Source organism: Thermobia domestica, chromosome 10, assembly GCF_964235325.1.
Source record: "Thermobia domestica chromosome 10, izTheDome1.hap1.1, whole genome shotgun sequence".
NCBI classification, from domain to species: domain Eukaryota; kingdom Metazoa; phylum Arthropoda; class Insecta; order Zygentoma; family Lepismatidae; genus Thermobia; species Thermobia domestica.
Window position 1 is genome coordinate 259863604 of NC_137463.1, and position 6312 is coordinate 259869915.

The following is a 6312-nucleotide window of genomic DNA, read 5'->3' on the forward strand; positions in this document are numbered from 1 at the left end:
AGCTTGTAGTGCCTAACAAGACATTCCTTTCTTGGCAATAACCGGTTGAGAGATAAATTTTGGAACAATTTATTCAAGTGAATACATTGTTACGTTGTAAACGTTTTAAAAACACGAACGTCATTTGAGAAAGAACAGTTCTCTCCCCTTGAGTAATGCATATACCGGTATATATAATCAATAATATAAACCAGGGCCGCGGTGGCTCAGTGGTAGAGCGTTCACCTCTGGTGCTTGGGGTCCTGGGTTCGATCCCAGCACCCCAATTGAACTTTGTGGTGGACAAACACCATGTGCGTGGGTTTTCTCGGGTTTCTCCCGTTTCCTCCCACTTTCTTCATTCCACCATTTCATTCATCACTCTCCTTTAGCCTAACCGGCATAACCGTGGGACGTTAAACTCAATAATATAAACCAAACAAAACCACTTAGCGCTGTAGCCCTCTGTAGGCTTGAGCAGCACCAACGCCATCTGTTAGCGATCGGCTGAACTATATCCAGCCTAGCCACGAACACGTGGTCTCTAATAGGCCTATCAGGAGCTTTCTAGACCTAATGGAAGTCACGTCTTCTTTATTCACATGACTCCCCAGTTTGCTTCACGACACTGAGTGGACACCGGAAATTAGGAAGCTGCGGCTGGGAATCGAATCCGGGAACACACGGGCGTGAGTTCAACACTTTAACCACCAATTTGCGGTGTTCCTAATAGTATAATATACCAATAAAAAAAAAACATGAAACTGTTCTTACGTCAGTGCACAATCTTGCTGCTCCCCCGCCTCCTTCCCTGAAGTAAAATTTGAAATGGTAAACTAAATGGTAAAGCTTAAGAACATGGTAAACTAAAATCTAAATTTATAAAAGTTTTCTCTAAATACGAGAGCGAGTCAAAAATTATTTATACTTTTGTCATAACTTTTCTTACATTGCGCACTTTGTCTTATGTCCTCGCATATTTTATTGTTATATTGTTGTGGTAATGCTGTGAAAGTGTGATCTTAATTCCTCCATTTTTCTTCCTTCTGTTGCAGATAGATCATGGCTGCTCCATTACAAGTTTGCACCAAAGAGGAACAACGAGTAGTGATCCGATTCCTCTGGTCGGAGAGTGTCAAAGGGTCAGACATTCATCGCAGGACTATCATCGCAATATGGGAGAAGTGCACTATCACGTAAAACTGTGTTTTTGTGGTTCGAGAAGTTTAAAAGTGGTCGAACAAGTGTAACGCATGAAGAGGGAGCAGGACGGCCATCAACCTCCACCACAGATGACAACATTCAGCAAGCTCGAGAGATGGTTCTGGAGAATAGGCGAATCACTATCGATTTAGCTCCATCTGACTTTCACTTGTTTGGGTCACTCAAGGATGCTTTGCGTGGTCGCCGATTTGCCTTAGATTTAAACGTGCAAAATGCGGTGCAAAAGTGGCTTCACAACCAACCGAAAACCTTTTATTTGGAAGGAATACGTAAGCTCGTTCACCGTTGGGCCAAATGCATTGATAAAGAAGATTACGTAGAAAAATGATGTGCATCGTATAACCCTAGCTTCATGTAAATAAACTGTAGAATGAAAAGTGTAGATAATATCTGACTTGCTTCGGTATCTGACTTGCTTCATAAATTATGTTGTGCTCATAAGTAATAGTTCTCTAGACAATCATCTTTATAACTCATTAAGAAACTTAAAGAAAAGTAGGAGGTTCTCAATTCAATTTATATATATATATGTATCTTGAACTTTGGAACTAGACTATGAAATGAAACACCTCAACGGTTGCTGCGTTACTTATAACAAAGTAACACACTTATATACAACCATACATTCTTTAGCGTAATTATGGTTGCATAACAACAGAGGGGTTGTATTGCAAGGTTTCGGAACATTTCACAGTACGTTATATTGTCTTTGTTGTTTGAAACATTTTAAACAAGTGGGATACGTATGTGAAGTCTGTTAAAATGTCTCTAGAAAAGTTTTATAATTATCTAAGACGTCCAAATTCTTTGACAGGTCTAGCGTTACACGTTTCCTGTTGAATGATATGATTGATTCACACGGATTTTCTGCGAAACCTGTCTCGCTTCGGAAAGCGTATCTGTTTATATGAAAGAGCTCTGTCTCATTTCGAATGTCATGAGCAAATTTCTGTCTCGTCTACTTTCGCAGACAACCCCAAAATTCATCAATTCAAAACAATAACCTTCCTATGCTTCTAAACTTCACATATTGTTGAAGTGTGTGGCATCACAACACTGTGTTAATAAATACAACAATGTAAAATAAAAAGAAAAGAGAAAATTGTTTTGACGGTAAATGTTGTGAAGTTAAATTTGATAGTGTGTTTCCTCGACGGTAATTGTATGAAATTCTTGAAAACTGCATATCACTGTCAGATAGCTGATTTGCATCTTATCTGTATGTATTCTGATATGTTTCTATTGTGATACCACACATCTAATTGTAAGATGGACAATTAATTTGGTCTTCTTTCATGATAAATTAACATGGTGAAAAGCAAGTAACAAGAAGGCTGATGAATTCCAAACTAACCTAAACCAAAAAAGTCTGTGAACAACGTGCGAAAGAATTTAATTGATTACAGCATTTCTTTCTTTTTCTTTCTTTCAGCTGGCTTGCCAAGTTCTAGCATTATCTTGCTAGTTGTTGGCTGTAAAACAAGATTTCTACACTGGTTAAACTAAGCGGGTCATTGGTCAATTCTCTATATTGAATGCTGTTAACATATTTTCGACATCCAGCCAAATTAAGATAAAAAAAAAAAAAAAACAAAACAAAAAGATACACAAAGTACTGCATGACGCTGTATTTTGTCTTAGGAATCTCAATTATCTCCATTGATGGGAGAAAATGAAATCAAATTTCTGTTTTAAGTCTCTCTCGGTTATTCCCTTAAGAAAACGGATGATCAAAATGAAATTTCTACTTTAATATCCGATGATTATGTACGAGGCTAAGGTAGACGGTGATTATGAGAATTAATGAAATGCTGGAGTGAAGGTAATGAAAGAAAGCGAGAGAATCCAGAGAAAATACACTCACATGGTGCTTGTCTAACACAAAGTTTATTTGGCCTATCGAATCAGGGACCCCACTTACTAAAAATTAACGCTTTATCAATAGCTGTGCTCCTTGCCACTGATTGGAGTAGAAATCCATTATCTCATATATCACTTATCTCGAGCACATTAAATACTGAGACTCCACTGTATAAGCATTTCGTGCTAGCAGAAATCTTCAACTGTGAACCTTTTCTGAGAATTTGGCCTGGGGTCAGACTTCGTGGATATCCTATATATAAAATGTTCAAACTGTGGGTGACATATGGGGAAGGAATAACATTATGTTATTAGAAAGAAACATAAACGGCCTCTATTTGAACTAAAGCCTGTCTTCTTACTAAAACTGTTCGCTCTACTAACGTGATATTACGTCCTATCCTCTCAATTTCATAAAGAATATAAGTTATTTTGGGGTATTAAGTATACATGAAATACATTTAATATGTGTATAATCTCCATTATTTTCAGGGATCGCGGTGGCTCAGTCGTAGAGAATTGACCTTTGATTCATGGGGTCTTTGGTTCGATCCCAGATCGCGAAAAACGAGCTTTGTGGTTAACAAACTCAGTGTGTGAGTTTTTTCGGGCTTCTCCCGTTTCCCCCCACTTTCTTCATTTCACCATTGCATTCATTATTCATCAGCACTGTCTCCTTTAGCCTAGCTGGCATAACCGTGTGACGTAAAACTTAAAGATTTGGTTTCATTTTAATTTCCATTATTTTCTCAAGTATTTTCACAAGAACGGGGGTCACTTTTCATAATATCTTGTTCAAGTGGAAGGTGAGAACTCAGACTCCCTTTGTGTACGCCACTGATTTAATTTATTAGGAAGGAGGAAAATCGAAGGGAGAGATAAAGAATAAGGAAGAAAGATAAGGAACACATTGCAAATATGGAAGAAAGAAAGAAATAATTAAATAAATAGAAAATATAATAAAAGAGACTGAGAGAAAAAAGAAAGATAAAAAACAGGAAATTATAAAGAAAATGAAATGAAATGGAATATTTGTTTTACGTCCCACGATTATGCTGGCTAGGCTAAAGGAGACGGTGAAGATGAGAAATGAATGAAATAAATTTGGAGGAAACAGAAGAACCCCGAGAAAACCCACACACACACGGTGTTTGTCTAAGACAAGATTCACTTGACGTGAGCTGGGATCAAATGAGGGATCCCATGCACCAGAGTTGAACGCTCTACCACTGAGCCACCGTGACTCAAAAATAAAGAAATATTAATTGAAAAAGAAAGAGGAAGGAAGGAAATAAAGAACAAGAAGTACGGAGAGAGAAAGATTGAAGAAAGCACAAGAAAAAGAGAAGAGAGAAAACAGAGGAGACATTTATTGAGTACCTACACCTGTACCCGCTGTCAATACGACTTTATGAAAGACTATCAAGAAAATTATTTGACATAACAGCTAATGGAACTACTGCATTTGTCCATACCTTGGTTACATAAATGATTTTTTTCTTTTCTTTTACCTTGAGTGTCAAATACGCCACTGACATATCTGATGGTTGTCCATCATCCTTATGAATGAAAGAAAAAGAAAGTCTTCTCATTGGTTCGTGTCAAGCGAAGACAGAATACTAGAAGGTCCATTAGGCAGTTTGCCGAATGACAATATCTTGCAGAGCCATCTAGTTGCATAAATAGCCGTGGTAATGGTGTACCTACTCCTCCCATGGGTTATCCAAGCGACAAATAAAAGCCAACATTTTCGATTTTCTTATTTCCATACTGACAAGAAGAGGCTTTCTATTTTAGGTTATTTAGTGGGTGATAAACGCTTTAACACCAGTTGTATCTTTTTAATATCACCTGTCAATTGACTGTGACTTCCGGAGTTAGAACCAAGACTCGGAAAATAAAACACAATCAAGTAGAAAAGTTTTAAAGCCCTCTTTTACGTGTAGGAAATAAAAGTAATAAAATGGCGTCTGCGGTATGATCCGCTAGGTTTTTGTCATTGTTTTGCTTGGCAAGTGTCAAGTTTATTCACGTCGGGAAGGGAATAAGCGAGTTGTTGACAAGACGCCGAGTGGCTTTATTTCTAAGCTCTTTTTTTCCTAACTTTTTTTCTTTTTAGTATAAAATAGGGAAGCAAATATTCTTTTTTTTCCCCTTTCGATTGTCATCCATACAAAAATCCACTCTACTTTAGTTCTATCTCTTGATCTTATTGTCAACAATGGAAAAAAACCGCTAAAACAAACAAACAGAACAGGAAAGATGAGAGACGCCCGGAAGTTACAGAACTTCACTTAAGTGCTGATGCAAGATAGGAAGGCTGAAGTTCTGACTGTGAGAAGAAAATTCGGAGGGAAAGAGAGGTGATCTATCGGAAAAATTCCCAAACTCGAATTAGGGGAGAGACACAAATATAAAGGAATAGCTGTTGGTGAAAGAGGTGTTGGATTTACTTTAAGTTTGCCACGTTTAAGATTTGTTACTGCAAATGAATGGAAAATTACATAAGGAATGCAATTCTACTTATGACTCCCTTTTAGTCTGTATTTGCACAGATTTACTTTATACATGCGCATAAATAATGACTATAAATAGATTTACCATATTTAAGTTTTATACTCTGCTCCCCACTATTTCTAAATGGCAATCAACAAAAATATTCGTGTCCATCCGCTATGCTAAAACTTGATTTGCTAGCAGTGCTTCTCGAGTAACTGTTAAAAGACAGGCTGGCAAAAACTAAATTAAACCAACTGACCAACTGACTAAACCGTAAGTGAAACTTAATGAACGGGATCTGTATTTATTTAATCTAATGTACCGGTAACTGGCCAACGTAACTGTCCGGTTAGATATCGGGGTTTGGGAAAAATGTTCCCAAAGAACATGGCCCGCCATTTTGCTAACCAGCAGCAAAAATGGTCTCGATGAAAATCACCAGGACGAAATAACGCTGCAATGTAAAGATGATACTATGTCGTGTAAATACTAACGTACAGAAGAGAAAAGAACGGAGACAGAAGTCATAACAAGGAAAGGATGAACAATATTATAATATATTAAAATGTAAGTGATAGTCAACACATACATTACGATAGCGATACTCCATACGGACAAGCAACATCAATAACCTTATCCTAGATCTGAGTACTAGAGAATATTGCTGGATTCTACCTGCATCCACTCCGTTTCCCTCCTGGATTCTTTTTATCAACCTCAAAATTGAAGGAGGTTTAATCCCGAATATGT